Source organism: Phalangium opilio, unplaced genomic scaffold, assembly GCF_054372755.1.
Source record: "Phalangium opilio isolate 3A_F unplaced genomic scaffold, DU_Popi_V2 ptg000041l_1, whole genome shotgun sequence".
Lineage (NCBI taxonomy): Eukaryota > Metazoa > Arthropoda > Arachnida > Opiliones > Phalangiidae > Phalangium > Phalangium opilio.
Genome location: NW_028324165.1, coordinates 6596793 through 6615336, shown reverse-complemented (window position 1 = coordinate 6615336; position 18544 = coordinate 6596793). Strand labels below are relative to the sequence as shown.

Genomic DNA, 18544 nt, shown 5'->3' with positions numbered 1-18544 from the left:
GTTCACATCAGTGACAGCACGGAGCTTCTATATACAAGAAGCTCCGTCTTCACAGTTTGAACTGTTGAACCATCGTTTATTTTATTTTTATTTATTTGATTGAGAGTGTTATAACGACCACCAAGTACACAATCTTCTTATATAGAATAAACCTACACTTGCTAACGTTCAAATATATTAAAAACTTCGATATCATTCAAAAAACGACTTATCTTTCCAGAAATTTTCATAACTATCAAAATTGCCTATCAAAGATTAGCTCATAATTTTTTTAAAATGAAATCAGAAAACAGATGTCGCCAAATAAAATCGCTCAAAAAATCAATATATTTCTCAAGGAATAATGCCTATCATTTTTTATGATTTCTAAAAGATGGGGTTAGTAGCCAGATCACGTTGAGAATCGATATTTTTCTCTAGAAGATTTCAACGAATCAATGAGTCATATCAACTTCGAGTGCACTTTCTAAGCTATCAAACTCAATCGATCATTATAATTCAAATTTTTCTCGAAAATAACTATCAAAATTGATACTTTGATTGGGGCAGATTTAGTTTTCTATCGTATCAAGTGGTAAAACTATCAAATGATATGATAGTGCCCATCTATGGGCCAATGTGTACCTCTTTGGTAGGATTTTAACACAACCAACACTTGATTCTGATTAATTAGACCACGGGGAGTTCGACAAAAATTGTGAAAATATTCTAAACCCTACGCAAGTTGGTCAAAAATGTTTTGGAAAATTTGAAAATTGCATATTATTATTGAGACCGTTGACCGCCTAAACGCGTTCTGCACGCAATCTTGAAAAATTACTAGGGGAAAAACATAATAACAAGGGCTCGCGACGGAAATATAGCTATGAAATTTTAAACACCGCTGAAAAATTTACAATTCCTATATCAGGATAGAAAAATATTTTGAAGAAAACTCCACTTTGAAAAGTAAACAATATTTTGGAGAGACGTAATATTATTTCGAAACGTAAATGAAGATAACAATATTTTGGAAAAGGCATAATATTATTCGGAAAACTAACTCAATGTAAACATCCATATTTAGGAAAAGGCATAATATTATTTGGGAAATAAATGAAGATAATCAAAAATATTTAGGAAAAGGCATAATATTATTTGGGAAATAAATGAAGATAATCAAAAATATTTTGGAAAAGGCGTAATATTGTTTCGAAATAAATGAAGATAAACCACAATATTTTGGAAAAGGCGTAATATTATTTCGAAATAAATGAAGATAAACCACAATATTTTGGAAAAGGCGTAATATTATTTGGGAAATTTATGAAGATAAACAACAGTATTTTGGAAAAGGTGTAATATTATTTTGGAAACTAAATAAATGAATATATCAAATTTTTGGAAAAGGTATCACAATATTTGGGAAGTAATTGAAGAGAAACAACAGAGAATTTTGGAAAAGGCGTAATATTATTTCAAAACGTACATGAAGATAAACAACAATATTTTGGAAAAGGCGTAACATAATTTGGGAAGCAAATTAAGGTAACCAATATTTTGGAAAAGGCGTAATATTATTAGGGAAATATATGAAGATAAACAACAATATTTTGCAAAAGGCGTAATATTATTTAGAAAGCTAAATAAATGAAATTATCAAATTTTGGAAAAGGTATAATATTATTTGGGAAATATATGAAGATAAACCACAATATTTTGGAAAAGGCGTAATATTATTTAGGAAACTAAATAAATGAATATATCAAATTTTTGGAAAAGGTATAACAATATTTGGGAAGTAATTGAAGAGAAACAACATAAAATTTTGGAAAAGGCGTAATATTATTTCAAAACGTACATGAAGATAAACAACAATATTTTGGAAAAGGCGTAACATAATTTGGGAAATAAATTAAGGTAAACAATATTTTGGAAAAGGCGTAATATTATTGGAAAAATATATGAAGATAAACAACAATATTTTGGAAAAGGTGTAATATTATTTTGGAAACTAAATAAATTAAATTATCAAATTTTGGAAAAGGTATAATATTATTTGGGAAATATATGAAGATAAACAATAATATTTTGGAAAAGGCGTAATATTGTTTAGGAAACTAAATAAATGAAAATATCAAATTTTGGAAAAGGTATAATATTATTTAGGAAACTAAATAAATGATAATATCAAATTTTGGAAAATGTATAATATTATTTTGGAAGTAAATGAAGATCAAAAAAAATTTTGGAAAAGGCGTGATATTATTTCGAAACGTACATGAAGATAAACAACAATATTTTGGAATAGGCGAAACATAATTTGGGAAATAAATTAAGATAAACATCAATATTTTACAAAAGGCATAATATTGTTTGGGAAGTAATTGAAACATTTTTCTGAAATATTTTTCCAAAATAAAATTACACCTTTTTCAAAATTTTCTTGTTTATCTTCATTTACTTTTCGAAATAATATTACGCCTTTGCAAAATTTTGTTGTTTATTTTCATTACCTTTCAAAATATTTTACGCAGGTGTTTAAAATTTCATAGATTTATTTCCGTCACGAGTCTGTTGTTATTATGTTTACCCCCTAGAATTTTTCAAGATTGAGAGCAGAACGCGTTTAGGCGCTCAGCGGTCTTAATGGTGGTAAGTACATGCAATTTTGAAATATCAAAACGTTTTTGATCAACTTTCGGCCAGTTTAGAATTTGTTCTCTTCGTTTTTCGAACTCCTCGTGGTCTAATTAATCAGAATGAAGTAAAATCCTACCAATTCTTGGTCTAATTACGTCACTTTTTAAGGTAATTTAGTCAAGCTTTCATTTGTTTAATGAGGACTCAACGTCATTATTGAGAATAAATAACTTGAACCTAACCTCACCTCATCTGAAACTAACCGAACCAAGCCTAACCTCAACCTAACCAAACCTAATAAGCCACTTACCCATCACAAGCTACGTTTCGACTATAATGACGTTCGACATAGTTCCGTGTCGACCGTATTCCGATTTTGTTATTTTCATCCTCATTCCATTCGATACTAATCAAATTTGTCAAAATGTGGTTCGCTGCTAATCCTAAGAAAGCGAATTTTTTCGACTTTAAGGACGTTCGATACAATTCCTTTCGACTCTAGGTTAAATTAGTAAATTGAAGGAGCAACTCTCTATTCGACATTAATCAATTCGATACTATTATGCGACCCCCTCTACACCTACACTAATCTAACAAGGAGTATAAATCCACTAGTGGAAGCGGTGTTTTTATTGAAAATATATTTTTTAAGCATTAAATCTAACTGGGAGTAATATGAAAGGAGTAGAAGCTTATCTGTCTTAGGAAATATGAAATTTTATCTTAACAGTTCGTTAAATCATAAGTTTATAACGAAAAAACGCGGAAGGGGAAAACGAGCAGACAACAACGATTTTTGGGGGTAGAAGTTTAAGAGCGCCATCTGTCGTCCGTGCCAAAGTTGAACTTCCACTCGAAGGCAATGGGAAAGTGGATAAAATAATGCCATCAGCTATTTAACTGCGTCGATATATTTAACGACTTGACCCATGACATGCCCTTAACACTGGCTTCTATGAATCCTATTTATTCTTGGATGCTAGGAAACTTGGTAGACGTAACAGTCTGTACCAAGTACCCAAGCATCCTTCAATAAACGCCTGGCAACATTGTGGTACGCATGGTACAACTAAAAAATAGGATGTGTATTTATCTTTCGACTCACTCCAAGCCTTTAAGCCCTCAATACAGAGGATTTGAAACACTATCGTAATTCCTAGTGTCTCGAATCTCTACGTTCCTGTCCATTATGAACAGTGCTGAGAGAATGATACATCAGAAAGAGCCATTCAAATCGAATTGCCGAAAATATTATCCATATTTTCATTTCATATAACTGAGAAAACAAATTATTATGGTTCTGAGAGGAGCTTCCCATTTTGGTTGTTGTTCTCAAAAATATATCGCAATGCACGGGCCTCGATAGATATTGGAGGCAATGAAGGAAATATATCACAATGCATGGGCCTTGATAGATACAGGAGGCAATGTAGGAAATATAACGCAATGCACGGGCCTTGATAGATATAGGAGGCAATGATTTAACGACTTCGGTACTTGGGTTTATCTTTAATATTTAAATAAATATAATTATTTTTAATTATTTTAATCGCCAGTAAATAACTTTAAAAATAGTTAAATCGTTTAAAATAAAGTTGTTCCTATTATCTTTCGAAACTTTGCTAATATTGACGTTTAAAGTGAAGGGTACCCTTCTTGCCCGCTTTCTTCAAATTTTGGGGTATATATACGATTCGTTTCCATTATAATAATAGATAAAAACGCATTCGCGTGAACCGATGGTGGAAGCCCTGCCATTGGGAGGCTAGACGTTTCTCGTAACCCTAGCCGCTCGCCGCGTAAATCTTAAAACCAAATAAAAACGCATTCGCGTGAACCGATGGTGGAAGCCCTGCCATTGGGAGGCTAGACGTTTCTCGTAACCCTAGCCGATCGCCGCGTATATCTTGAAACCAAACGATGACGGAGGAAAAGAAGTCAGAATGTACTGACTGGCGTCCATGTGGAATGGACAAAAGACCTGAAGATGGTGGTGCATTGAAGCTGGTGTCAATGTGGAATTGACGAAGAACAGAAGATGGTGGTGCATAGAAGCTGGTGTCAATGTGGAATTGACGAAGAACAGAAGATGGTGGTGCATAGAAGCTGATGTCAATGTGGAATTGACGAAGAACAGAAGATGGTGGTGCATAGAAGCTGGAGTCAAGGTGAAATTGACGAAGAACAGAAGTTGGTGGTGCTTGGAAGCAAGCACGTACAGACTAGTGTCCATGTGGGATGGACAAAGACTAGCAGATTGTGGTCCTTAGAAGCCAGTTAGTAAAGACTGGTGTTGGTAGATGAATGACCAAATTTCCGTGAACCGCGAACGCGTTCCGGAAATCGGGTATTTGTTTGCTCCGATTTGTAAACTGCGAACGCGGTCACGTGGGGTCTGACAGACAGACAGACACACACACACACACACAGACAGACACGGCCGGTGTAATACCTCTCCGTGACATGATATAAATAATGTGTAGATTTTACTGATGACTAATATTTTTGTAGCACCCAAGGAGCGAAGGCACTCGGCACAGTCCGTCAGCCCGTCGGGATATTTTTTATTACTTTTCACGCGGACATTATTCCATAAAGAAGGGTTTTTAAGTTTTTGGCCGCCATTTAAAAAGATGGCAACAAATCGAACCCAAAATACCATTCAGCCCGTCTATAGGTTAAAGGAAACCATTGTACTAAATATTTGTGAAATCGGTTGAAACGCGCGGACTTTATTGCATAGAGTATTTTTTCTTACATTTCTGGGCGCCATTTTAAAAGATGGCGAAAAATCGAACCCGAAAGACCATTCAGCCCGTCTTAAGGTTAAAGCAAACCAGTGTACTAAATATTTGTGAAATCGGTTGAAACGCGCGTACTTAATTGCATAGAGAATATTTTTTACATTTCTGGGCGCCATTTTTTAAGATGGCGGCGGATTGGAAAAATCTTTCTTAGTACACGCTTACTACTTAGGAGTAACGTTCCTGCAAAATTTCAGCCTTCTAGGGCAAGCGGTTTGGGCTGGGCGTTGATTATCAGTCAGTCAGTCAGTCAGTCAGTCAGGACTTTGATTTATATAGATATAGATGTTTCACCAAGAAGTGATATCTAGTTTACTAGGGAGAAGGTTTAAGATGCCTAAGTATTCGCGCGCCATAGTCCCAGTCCCACTTTCAAAATACAAGAGGGGACGTAAATGGAGGCCGGGCTATTTCGCCTCTCCTCAGTCGGAAAATGCGTAATTTTCGTCATTCGCGTCGCGATGACGTGAGTTTTCAAGAACCAACGAGATGCTGGTTGTAATTTAGAGGCGGCGGGGATTAACTACGTCCGGACCTACTATATGTTTGGACTGGAGATACAACTGGAAATGTGGTTGAATGAATTTATACCTTCTCCCTAATAAACTAGATATCGCTTCTTGGTTGGTATAATGTTATGTTAACACCTGATCTTTTCCTTTAAAAACACCAGGGGTAACGTAGGATATCTTAGGCTAGTGTAGACATAAGTAACCGTACATTTTTTGGAAACCCTAGCAACGGTTGGTTGCTAGGTACATTTTGAACTTTTCTTCTCCTGGCATAATCTTGAAAGTTTGCCGTCAAAATTTATTTTTCTACAAACTGTTCTGCAGAGAAAAAAAATGTTAAAGACCTTAAGAAATAGAATTCCATTTTTTTTCTTCGTGTAGTCGCCTCAATTCCAGTTGTAAAATGTACCAGAAATAGAAGGTAACGCGGAGATATATTTAATGTAAATACTATGTAGAGATAAAAGTAGTTCAACTAGCCTTAAGGTGAAATTTGTTTTGAGATGAAAGTAAAGTTACTGCCGGTTGAATTTTCGCTTATGTTTGACGGGGTGTTTTCTATATGTATTTATATTTATATTTATGAGAATGGTAAATATGTGCAAGGCGTCTTATAAATAGAGTAGAATTATCTGAATTTTTATGATATGTTTTTTTTGTTATTTTTATTTTTAAATATATAAGCTTTGTTGTTATGGTCCTAAGAAATTGCGTTATAACAAATAAATGCTGTTTTTCTCTCTAAGCCTTGGTTTAGGCTTAGCGCAGATTTATGTAATTTTAAATGTTGTATTTAAAGAAATATGGTGTTGTTATGTCGCCAAGAAACAGTCATAGTGTGTTTTAAAAATCTCATTTTATTTTAAGCCTTGGTTTAGGCGTGTCACAGATTTATGTGATTTTAAATGTTTCATTTAATTTTGAAGGATAGAGGAATGTGGCAGAAACCTTTATATATGTAACCAGAAGTATATAATACTTCTCTTTGAAAAATGTGCCAGAATAATTCTTCCCAACATCAGGGCATTTGGAGCAAGGTTACTAAACCGAATCACATATACGCGATAAATAGTTCCCCCTCATTATTACTCTATTAGCGCTTAACTATTTGCTAACCAAGGTGCATGCAAATGCTTGTGGTCATTTTTGTCCCACGTCAAGACAATCAAGGTTTGTGGATTAATTGATTTTTGAGGATTTAGTACCACCAAACAGGTAGAGAATTGACCCTAGCACGGTGCGATGCCCATCTGAATTAAGTTTGATGAGCGGGATAGTAAATAAAAAGGGCTCCCTTGCCTGGGAAGAATCATGTTAAACATAACTAAATTATTAAGAGAATACAGAGTGTCAACCTTCTTCAATTATCCCCTTCTGATCATAGTCAAAGGTTCTATACTGTGAAACAAATGTTATAAAAAGTTCATAGAACATTGTGCAAAAAGTCAGTCTACTCGCTCTCTGTTTTAGGCCGCGTCTCATCTCATTTTATATGCCCCCAAAAATTCACTCCCCCAAACGCGGAGCCAAATCTCAATGTTCCGCGCCCAAAAAAATCTGGCCTTTTCACAGGACACAAAAAGAAGAGTATACCAAAGAGAGTATACTCTTTGAATATGCCATGTCACGGCAAAAACCCAACCCTCAAAGCGGATAATGCGCTAATTGAAATCTTTGGGAGCATAAGACAGACGATTCACGGAAGAAACTATACTTTTGACAGTCGTCATTTTAAGGAATGACGATTGACTGGTTGAGAAAACCGCGTGACCAATCCAAGTCAAGCCAATCAAGTCGTTTTTAATCGTCTGCTCAAGAAATAACGCACAAAGCTTTTTTAGTGTTGGAGTGACTGACTTTTTGTACTTAGTTCTATGAACTTTTGACGTTTTGAAGCTGGAACCCAAAATTTTCATTTTACTTTACGTCCATGTACGTTGCGGTTTTATACCTAAATATTATGTATACATTTGAGTTTCGAAAATAGTATCGAAATTTATGTTAGTAATATACAGGGTGTTTCTGATAAGTCTGGTGGCATAAATTAAGGGGTATGTTTATTCTTTGGGAAATCGATTTTGAGTCGAAAATGTTCTGTACTTTTGTCGCCATTTTATTCTCAACAAGGGACACTGTTTTCAAGTTAAGATTGTCCATAGTATTTTAGGGATGACCCCTTAAATTTAATTAAGAAACTGATTTAGACAATGATTAATTAATAATCTAATTAAGGGGTCATCCCTATAAAATACTCCCTTAATTTATGGAAAATTTATCTGAAACACCCTGTATTTTATTCGGGTTTCAATTTGATCTATGTTTTATTAACGAATTTTATTTGAAGATTGCGGTAGCAGCCTTGGTTGACATTTCGACCAAAGTCCTGATTAATTGCCATAATTATAAAGCCACTTGTCGTTGTATAACTTAATAAATTAGTTACCGTTAACTTTTAGAACAAATATAAGTTTAATTAAATTATGTAAGATTTTTTGTCCTAAGGGAAAGTTCGTCTTTGCTTAGGTCTTTGTAAACAAATTTTGACCGATTTGAAAAGGCCTTTGTGGGATTTATATCATAGGTTTCAGAATTGTAAAATAATTATCAAAAATGATAAAATTTCTTGGGGTTTTTGGTAATTAGCTTGTTTATTAATAAAGAGGATTATTATAAGACCACTATGTAGAGCCAAGAAGTGATATCTAGTTTATAAGGGAGAAGTTATAAGATGCTAAGTATTCGCGCGCCATACAAGGGGGGACGTAAAAGGAGGCCGGGCTATTTCGCCTCTCCTCAGTCTGACAATACGAAATTTTCGTCATTCGCGTCGCGCTGACGTGAGTTTTCAAGAACCAATGAGATGCTGGTTGTAATTTAGAGGCGGCGGGGATTAACTCCAGAGTCCAGACCTACGCTTGGACTGGAGATAAAGCTATAAATGTGGGGGCGAATTTATACCTTCTTCCTAATAAACTAGATATCACTTCTTGGTAGAGCGCTCTAACTTCCGAGCTATACGCTGGTTGGTAACAAAAATCTAACCCCGACTATATACATGTTACCTCTTAGCAGAAGGGGATAATAGAAGAAGGATGACACTCTGTATCCTCTTAATGCTTTAGTTAGGTAACATGATTCTTCCCAGGCGAGATACCACTTTTTGTTAATTTGCTCCACCGCTCATCAAACTTAATTCAGATGGGCATCGCACCGTGCCAGGGTGAATTCTAAAATTACTGTTTGGTATTTACTAAATCCTCAGCAATCAATCAACCAACAAACCTTGATTGTCTTGACGTGGGACAAAAATGACCACAAGCGCATGCATCCGCCTTGGTTAGCAAATAGTTAAGCAGCGCTAATAGAGTAATGATGAGTAGGAACTATTTATTGCGTATGAATGATTCGGTTTAGTAACCTTAATTGCTATAATAAATGTGAAATGATGTTGGGAAGAATCATGTTACAATTACTCCGGGCGCTTTGTGGTGGTACACTTCTCTCGAAGAGAAGTATTATACACTTCTGATCTTAGGTACCGTGGTCGGGGTCCCGGCAACTAATGCTTTTAATTAAGGATTTTTATCCATTGGGAAAATGATTAAAAGTATACATCTCCAAATTTAAAAGTATGTAATCAAAAATAGATGCGTTCGGAAAAGAAGGGTTAACCAAACGATTTGAAACCAGCGTTACGTATCGGTCTTTCGAAATCTGTAAGCCTGAAAAATGCAGCCTTATAGAGTCACAACTCGCAAATAGGGTCACTATTCCATCTAAGGCTTAGCGTGGGGGGTTTTTTTTTTCATAAGAACTCATTGGAACCTCGGTATTAAATGACCGCCGGGATATCATTAATTCTATCAGAAGTAATATAAGGGACTAGAAGTATCGAGGTAACCAAATTCTTCACTTGGCGAAAGTGAATATTCTTGATAACACATCAACGGTTGGCCCTCTGGTAGCGGTTTCTGAATTTTCCCTCCAAAACGTGAGACGCTCGCGGCGGTAGACGGCCGAACTAGATTCAAGCACCCGCGTCCGTGTTCCGCCTCTTTAAGTTGAGGGGAAGGGGGTAAGAAATTTTTTTGGAACTCGACCAATTTTCTTCTCTGGTGTAGGCGCGATGGAAGCGGCATAAAATCCTCAAATTTGTTCACTAGTGCCAGGATCTATTACCAATGCTAGAGCACTTTACTTCTAGTCCCTTATCTTACTTCTGATGCTATTTAATAATCGAGCTTGTTCTGGTTTTTATCGTTAATTATTCACATTTTTATTTGTGACGTCATCACAGACATTCCAATTGCTAATTTTTTTTTTCAATTTTACAATAATAATAATAATTGAGCTTGTTTGGTTATTATCCTTAATTATTCACATTTTAAGGTATTTAAAACGCCCCAAAAAATCTTAATACTAAGAATGGTCGAAATTAATCGTTAATATCAGTTTTAATAAACTTCTGGAAATTGCGGTTATAATGTCTGGCGATTTCTCATTTAGGCAAACATCATTAAATGAAAAGCGAACCTAATGAACAGGAAATAACCAAACAGGGGGAAGGAAGTCTTGGGGGTGGGGAGGAAATTGTGTCTATTAAAGGGAGGGTGAAATGGAACGTCAATTGATTTTTTTTTGTCGATTCTTCTATTAATTATAAGACCTATCTGCATATAGTGAAACATTCAGGAAGTACAGACTTCGAATGATTTAATTAGTTTCATAGATTTCGTAGATAATTTGATATTTGCACCTCCAACCAATCGCGTAACGATCTGCCTTCTTGTTAATAAAATTCACGTGACACGTGCTCCGTGTCGAATGAAATTTAGCGCGCGTGATTTGATAAAAAATTGCGCGCGATATTTCAATCATAGCGCGAGATATATTGGCCGTCACGTGAATTTTGTTAACAAGATGGCAGGGCGTTACGTGATTGGTCGGAGGTGCTAGTTTTAAATTATCTATGAAATCTCAATCTAATTTGAATCTTAAAACCATCCCGGGGTATTTTCTGGATGTTTCACTATGCAGATTGGTCTTATAATTTGTAGAAAATGGATAATAAGGAAAATCACATGCTTTTTCCTTTTCACTCTCCCTTTAAAACCCCAAAAATTCAGACGACGAGACTGATCAGACTCATAGGAAAGTTTTATTCAAATTCTGGTAGTTAGGCATTAATTTTAAAGAGTTTTTCGATAAATACCAAGAAAATATTCGCCACTGAGCAAATTAGTTTAGTCCCGAGAATGTAGGTTACCTTAAGTTTCCGCGAGTTCAAACGTTTTGAATTGAATCGTAATAAGGTCGCCAGTATAACGGTGGCACAGGGTTTGTACGGAACCTGGATAAGTCAGGGATTTTTGGAAAATGTGGGAAAAAGTCGAGGATTTTCTGGAAAATGTGGGAAAAAGTCGAGGATTTTCTGGAAAATGTGGGAAAAAGTCATGGATTTTTGGAAAATGTGGGAAAAAGTTAGGGTTTTTTTGGAAAATGTGGGGAAACGTCAGGGATTTTTTTGGAAAATGTGGAAAAAAGTCGGGGATTTTTGGAAAGTGTGGGAAACAGGAATTTTCAAAAAATGTGGAAAAAGTCAGGGATTTTTGGACAATGTGGGAAAAGTCTGGGACTTTGGAGAAAATGTCAAGGATTTTTGGAAAATTTGAGAAAAAGTCAGAGATTTTTGGAAAATTTGAGAAAAAGTCAGGGATTTTTTGGAAAAGTCACGGATAAGTCAGGGAATCTGAATTGTTCTATGACATTTTGACTCAACGGCCACTGTTTTCAAGTTATATGATTTGAGTGTTTTACTGATGACCCCGTTAAATTTAATTAAGAATCTGATTTAGACAATGATTGCCAATTTACTTAAGGGGTCATCCCTAAAAACCCATCAAATCTTAACTCGAAAACAGTCTCCCTTGTGGAAAAATGGCGATATAGAAGTTACGTTTTCGACTCAAAATCAATTTCCCAAAGAACAAACATCTTCCTTAATTCTGAGAGAGCGGCAGCTCTCTTAGATATGACTTCATACTGCTCTTAATGTATTTATTGCAGACTTCTCAGAAAAACCCTTGCATAGTAAAGTTTTTAAAAGTCCGAGTCGGGTAATTGCAGCCTGTATACGGTCGACGGATATTTGAGAAAATTTAACTCGTGACCTTTGCCTAGTCTGGCCAATTAGTCAAATATATCGCCAAGTAAATCTCAGTTCCAGACAGAACGTAATCAGACTGCTAACGTTATAATTAGGATTAAGTGTCTCATTTCGAAAGAAGTTTGTTCGCATTTTAGTTAACAAATGATTTAAATTATTTTAAGAACTATATGGCCTTCTTTTTCTGTTTTTTTTTACTCTAGTCATTTCAAAGTAATAGCATAAGTTTATAAGATATGTTCTTCCATAAGTTTGTCACTGGTTACAAATTGAAGCTTGTGATGAAGTTACCTAGGTAGGTCATAGATTCGAGGTAAAGCGACATACGCCTGGTGAGGCGCTGTTGTCCAAGGCTTAGTAATGCAGACTAAATAGGACCTAGATGGAAGTCCTGCAAAATTAACCACTGAATGTAGTACTTCAATTCTCGCTTGTCGTTCTCGAACTAGTTATCTCGAGCTGTAAGTCTCTATGTTATAGCATTACGAATATAGGAAGTGTTATACTTATCATGTATCATATCTTATAAACTTATGGTAACAGGGAAGTAATTAGGCACTGGGTTGGAAAAAATCCTTCCGGTCTTGCGCAGTATGATGATTACTACGACAAGTCTGCTTTCTCTTTTTCCGTTTTTTTGGTCGTCCAATCAGCGCCTTACATTAAAATTAGGTTGCCTTTCATTATTTTATTATTATCAAGAAGTGATATCTAGTTTATTAGAGAGAAGGGATAAGATGCCTAAGTATTCGCGAGCCATAGTCCCAGTCCCCTTTGAAAATACAAGGGGGGACGTAAAAGGAGGCCGGGCTATTTCGCAGCCTCTCCTCAGTCGGAAAATACTAGTAGTTTTCGTCATTCGCGTCGAGCTGACGTGAGTTTTCAAGAACCAATGAGATGCGGGTTGTAATTTAGAGGCGGGGATTAACTCCAGACCTACGTTTGGACTGGAGATAAAGCTAGAAATGTGGCGAATTTATACCTTCTCCCTAATAAACTAGATATCACTTCTTGTTATTATATTTCGACTCTTGATGCATTCGGGAATGGATTAGAATATTTTTCATTATTGGAGAATGGAGATTATCGTGGATTTCTGGTAGTTTAAAATACTATTTAGGGATATATTAAAAATTATACATCAAACTATACAGGGTGTTTCTGATAAGTCTGGTGGCATAAATTAAGGGGGATGTTTGTACTTTGGGAAATTGATTTTGAGTCGAAAATGTTCTATACTTCTATCTCCATTTTGTTTACCACAAGGGACACTGTTTTCAAGTTAAGATTGTTAAGAGTATTTATTGTATTTTGCGGATGACCCCTTAAATTAATAATTTGAATCATTAAATTGCCGTTTTATTAAAAAATTTCAAGAATTTGTAGATACTACCCCATGTGTTAGGCAGTAAAGCAATCTTTCAGGGTTTTGAAATCACAAATATTTTCAACCGGCGCCTGTAAAAATGTTTACTCTGACGAACATCTATGCTCTGAGGCAAAAATATCCATTTTGGAATCGATAAAACCTGAATGCATTAATTATATATTAAGATTATATTATATTAAATAGTAATTAATTATGCAATTAGAGCAGTAAATAATTTCTTATTCAGTCAGTACTTTTGGCCTTAGTGCAGCCAGACTACTCATATTATTAAAACAAATCTTTTCTATAGTTTCCAGTAATAATTTCTCGTAATGAGATTTATTATTTAATTAATTAATTAATTAATTAATTAGTGTTAATTAATGAAATATTTAAGCTTAATTAGCCGTGTAATTAGTATCGCTTCTCGGCCTTTTGGCTAAGATCATGTGTAGTATCTGTTCTTATCAGCTTAATATCTGATCGGGTTCCATTGGGACCCTTCGATATTAACCCGATTTTTGGAATAGGGCGAAGTTGAACGGGCTTGCCCGACTTCGCCACGAGTCGACCTGATATTGCACTACATTCAGGATCGGCTCACACCCTCAATAATTAATTCAAAATTAAACACAATAATATCTAATACTAAACTCTAAGCTTCGGTGGAAATTAAAATATCGTCTGCTATAACAAAATCTAAATTGAAATTTAAATCTAATTACTTTAAAATAAAGCAAATAGGAAAGTTGCGTAAATCGAACTTTTTTAGAACTGTTGGTCGTGTAATATTTAAACTACTTTACCAAGAATTTATTTACTATTGTAACCTACCGTAGTACTTAGGGAACCTCCTGAGTTTCTACTCCAGGGGTGTAAGGTTACATAGAGGATTAACACCCTCTGTTACCTCTGACCTTTCCCCGTACTATATAAGCGTCGACTGCTTATCATTATTAAGTCAGTATTTCTTCACTACTAAGATGTAGTAGTTCGCTCGAGCGAAGGGCTTTGCCCTAGTATTGGACTTCATCCGTTATTAGTAATTATGTTTAACTCTAAGTTCTTTAGTTGTAATAAATGCAAGTTGGCATTTAATTATTATTTAATTGGTTAGTTTAATAAAAGTATGATTGAACCTAAGGAACCAGTGTAGTTTATTCTTAGTATTAGCCAAGGCTTTTATGGCCACGTGGGGCGAGTTTAGAATTATCGCAAGCGTGGTTACACTATAAGAATGCTTAAGTCACTAGATTTACGCCGGTGTTAGCGGACAAGTAAGCCCCCACCCCTTTCTTGTCCGTCATTGCTCTGCGCTTTCCTATTGGATCCCGTGGGTATAGGTCATACAGACGCGATTGACGTATTCCGAATAGAGAAAAAAAAAACTCGAGCAAAGTAAACAGAAAATGGAGGCTGCCAGCGGTGGTGAAACGGTTAGGGAATGGTTTTTAATTGCCATTAACAAATTAGTTAAAGGTTTTGAACCTAACTTAATGGATTTTGAATACGTGTCTCTACGTGAAAATCGTTCGTTCTATAATTGTTTCTAAATCGAATCAAGTGTACTATACTTATGATTTCGTGAGTTCCAAAAACCAAACCAAGGCTTAACGAAAAGGTAAAAGAGATAGATGGTGGAAAACAGAGTAAGATAAAATATTAAGTCCCGCCTTGGTTTCCAGCCTCCCCCCACCCATGAGGGGTGATTGTCGACTATCACGCGCGCACCGGACGCCTTTTTAGGCCTTCTTATAGTAAATTCCTTCTTGATTAATGTTATTTACTATTGACCCTCAAGTGGTTAAAGTGGTTACAATAAATATTTTAACTAGTAACTTTAACTAGTAAACATTTAATAATTTAATAGAACTAAAACGCCTAAAACGTTTTATAGAATTATATTTTTATAAAATATAAAACAGAAATATCAAAAGGAAAAAAATCTAAAATCAGATTTTTTATCTTTCAATTCAATCATTTTATTTCAGGTCAGTTTTCAATACTGATAAACCTAACTTATATATATTTTTAAAGTCAAATCAAACATTGCTTCAATCGGCTTCTCCGCCTGATTTGAACTAAAAAAGGCATCCTTTTTGATCCATTTTTTGCACTTTCAATGGATGGATAAAGAAACCTCTTTTTTTTTTAAACGAAAAAAAGTTGAAAAATCCGTTTTTATCTACGAGTTTTATATTAACAATACTTAGTTTATGGGAACGGAGATTGTGTGTTAGTATGTTAGTGACAAGTGTCTGTTTGTGGGGTAAAATATGTTCTATTACGTTTAGCCTTAAGGATCACCGTTTACTACGAGTTAAGATTAGAGTGTTTTAGGGATGATCCGTTAAATTTACGTAGCAAAACTAAAATACTGCTAATTAAATTAAGAAGTTCTACGTAAAACCTTCCTGTCATAACTTGAAAACGGTGGCCCTTAGGGCAAAATGTCATAGAACATTTTCGACTCGAAATCGCCCATAGAACCCACTGCACTCGTACCACCCTTTTTAAAACACCCTTTAATAACGTCTTCGATGTATCGAGACATTCAAGGGGGAGACATAGCAGGTGCCCAAAAGCGAGATGGAAGGCAAAGTTTTACCCCTGTGTCTTTCCCTCTTAGTTACATTTAAGTCACATTACGCTAACACACGTAGTTATTGAAATTATAGAAGTATTCTTGTTATTCCTGTACGACTCCCTATGGTCGCTGAATTTTGCGGTGTATTTAGGGGGTTTCTATAGCAAAAACCGATTCTAGACCGCTCGATCGGGTGCCACATCATTAGACCAAATTGTTACATAAGGACGTTATGTTTCACTATTAGTAACCGTTATTGGAATTGGAATAATAGTTTTTACCTTCAGTCAATGCTTGAAATGAAACACCAGTAGAAGCAACTTAAAAAGTTATCGGACATTTTATAAAAATATCGAACACAGTAACACTGTCCCGTATTCTTTGCTTATTTCCGTCCCTGGTTGAGATTTGTCCTTTTCTGTAAGCTTATTTGTCTAAGACTGTACATACATTGGTTCGCTCCAAAGTTATAGAGCTCCTGCTGCACCAGTACATTTTAAAGGCAGTTTTTTAACTTTTATTTTTTTTTGGCTACCGTATGACCTGAGAATTTCGTGATCGCCCTCATTAATTTCCATAGATATTTTAATTAATTATTTTAAAGAATGTACTGATAATTTATATCTATATAAAAACTCGAGAAACTAATTGGAAACGCTAGTTTCATCAATTGGCTTTGCGATCAAACTCTGCAGGGATATTCGACCAGGGATGAGACTTGCTTTCAGGGATACTGCACCTGGGTTATGAATTGTTTTCAGGGTTATTCCACCTGGGGTAAGAATAGTGTATTAATTTTAGACTTAATTGTTGTGAGCCGATCCTGAATGTAGTGCAATATCAGGTCGACTCGTGGCGAAGTCGGGCAAGCCCGTTAAACTTCGCCCAGTTCCAAAAATCGAGTTAATATCGAAGGGTCCCAATGGAACCCGATCAGATATTAAGCTGATCAGAACAGATACTACACATGATCTTAGCCAAAAGGCCGAGAAGCGATACTAATTAAAAGGTTAATTAAGCTTAAATATTTCATTAATTAACGCTAATTAACTAAATAAGGAGTGTGATTTAGTCAAACAATAGAAAACATTAGTCTCAAATAACTTATGGCGTTTCTGGCAGCACTGAGACTGTAAGTAGTGACTAAATGTATGAAGTGATACATTAATATGAGTCGATTAAGTTTAAGTTCTTGACCAGTTTTATTAAATCTTGGCCATGTAATGAACTCTGAACTCGACCGTATGATACGCAGTGAGTATTCTCCGTCACCCACGGAAATTTCAGGACATATAGAATAGCAACCGTATACAGTACGCTCTTGTCTTGTCGGATTTTTATATTTTTCTAAAAGCATCGGGTGGCAATAACTTTTCATTTCTTATTTTTGAGATCTTTCCCCCATTTTTATCGAACACTTCAATATCGGGAAAAGGTTGCGAAAAACAATACCGGAATCAGATAACGCGAATTTCTGGCTTTCGACTTCTTTCGTAACTCTTTTTGTAAAGTCGGCGAGATTTACAAAATAGACAGCTGCTGATAATCTCAAGTTGATAAAAATTTCAATTCTACGTCAAAAAGTTTATCCTTCTTAATAATCATGAATTTACCAAAAGTAAACATGAAATTTTACTTTAAAACGAAAAATGTTTACTGCAACCATAAGTTTATAAGATGTGTTCCATAAGTATGACACTATCTATATTTCGTAATGCTAGAGACTTACTGAGAACTAGTTCGAGAACGACTACACTCGGTTTTTCAGTCCATCTTCCTATTTAGTCTCTACTAAGCCTTTGACAGCGCCTCACCAGGACTATATAGGAAGATGGACTGCAAAACCGAGTGTAGTTGTTCTCGAACTAGTTCTCATTAAGTCTCTAGCATTTTTAAATATAGGAAGTGTCATACTTATGGCACATATCTTATAAACTTACGGTTGAAATAAACATTTTTCGTTTTAAAGTAAAATTTCATGTTTTCCTTTGGTTAATTCTTGATTATTAAGAACGATACAATTTTGAAGTTGAATTTTTCCTTTAAAATTTTATCAACTCGAGAGACGAAAAGAGATTACTTATTTAGTTAATTAGTAAGCGTTAATTAATTAAATTTTTAAGCTTAATTAGCCGTGTAATTAGTATCGCTTCTCGGCCTTTTGGCTAAGATCAAGTGTAGTATCTGTTCTGATCAGCTTAATATCTGATCGGGTTCCATTGGGACCCTTCGATATTAACTCGATTTTTGGAACTGGGCGAAGTTTAACGGGCTTGCCCGACTTCGCCACGAGTCGACCTGATATTGCACTACATTCAGGATCGGCTCACACCCTTAGTAATTAATTCAAAAATATACACCAGTACGGTTTCCATAAACCCGCCTAAATACATTGAGTGAAAATGGCTCCACAATGGTTCCTAGCAGCTGTATGTATTCCTGGTTCTATAAAATACATGTGCAAAATAAGGGAGTTAAAATACA

The 18544-nt window shown here is 35.3% G+C and overlaps 1 protein-coding gene and 3 non-coding genes across 12 annotated transcripts in view; 3 read left to right on the top strand and 1 right to left on the bottom strand.

Annotated features, from left to right (window-relative positions):
• LOC149679606 (uncharacterized) overlaps positions 1-18544 on the top strand; it is a 142138-nt gene that overhangs the window by 8099 nt on the left and 115495 nt on the right. The gene's annotated exons all lie outside the window — the stretch shown is intronic.
• Positions 13893-14082, top strand: LOC149679630 (U2 spliceosomal RNA). Its single transcript, XR_016365961.1, has one exon. It is a non-coding gene; the product is annotated as a U2 spliceosomal RNA (small nuclear RNA).
• LOC149679629 (U2 spliceosomal RNA) lies at positions 16868-17057 on the bottom strand. Its single transcript, XR_016365977.1, has one exon. It is a non-coding gene; the product is annotated as a U2 spliceosomal RNA (small nuclear RNA).
• LOC149679628 (U2 spliceosomal RNA) lies at positions 18206-18395 on the top strand. The gene has a single exon (XR_016365960.1). It is a non-coding gene; the product is annotated as a U2 spliceosomal RNA (small nuclear RNA).